We start from the raw sequence: 1,201 nt of genomic DNA, 5'->3' as shown, positions 1-1,201 counted from the left end.
TTTATCTGTTTCTTCCTTAAGTTTTAACAATTTTTGCCTCACATATTTTGCAGATCTGTCGTTTGGTACATACACATTTAGGATTGCCTTGACGTCTTGGTAGATCAACCCTTTTATCATTATATAACATCCCTTTCTGTTTCTGCCATTTTTCTTTGCTCTGAAGTGTATTTTACCTCATAGTAGTATAGCCACTCATGCTTTAATTAATCCTTGCATGATACATTCTTTTTCCATCCATTTACATTCAATGTACATCTGTATCAGTCCGTTTGTGTTGCTTATAACAAAATACCTGAAACTGGGTGACTTATAGGAAAATGACATTTATTGCTTACAGTTTCTGAGACCAGGAAGTCCAAAGTCCATCTGATGGCAGCAATAGTGACCCAGGGGTCTCACATTGCAAGATGGTGGAAGCAGACAGAGCAAGAGAGAGAGACAGACAGACTCTCCTCTTCTTTTAAAGCCCTCAGAACCACACCCCTGACCANGTCCATCTGATGGCAGCAATAGTGACCCAGGGGTCTCACATTGCAAGATGGTGGAAGCAGAGAAAGCAAGAGAGAGAGAAAGCCAGACTCGCCTCTTCTTTTAAAGCCCTCAGAACCATTCCCTGACCATTTTAAATCCATTCACTGCTGCATGGTCCTATAATCCAATCACCTGTTCAAGGCTCCACCTTTCAATTACCATAATAGGATTTCCCACCCTCTTAACAGTAACAGCAGGGACTAAGTTCCTAACACATAAAACTTGTGGGACACAACTCAAGCTTCATTGAGTTTGGGGGAGCCATAAATCAATCCACTACAACATCTATCATTATATTTGAAGAGAGTTTCTTGCAGACAGCATACAATTGGGTCATATTTTAATCCTCTCTGCCAATCTCTGCTTTTTACTGGTGTATCACATTTAATGTAATATTATGTTAGACCTTAAAGTCTACCATCTTGTTTAGTCTTGTTTTCTGTTTGTTCTCTCTGCTTTTTGTTTCTGTTTCCCTTTCCCTGCCTTCTTGTGGGTTACTTGGATTTTTTAAATTCCATCTTAATTTACCTATGTTATTGTGTATCTCTTTTTATATCCTTTTTAGTGGTTGCTGTAGGTATTATATCTTATCTATACATAACTTATCATAGTCTACTTGTATTGTCATTTTACCAGTTTGAATAAAATGTAAAATCCTATTTTTCTT

The sequence above is a fragment of the Galeopterus variegatus genome, unplaced genomic scaffold, assembly GCF_000696425.1.
Source record: "Galeopterus variegatus unplaced genomic scaffold, G_variegatus-3.0.2 Scaffold7985, whole genome shotgun sequence".
Lineage (NCBI taxonomy): Eukaryota > Metazoa > Chordata > Mammalia > Dermoptera > Cynocephalidae > Galeopterus > Galeopterus variegatus.
Note: the sequence above shows the minus strand (reverse complement) of the source record.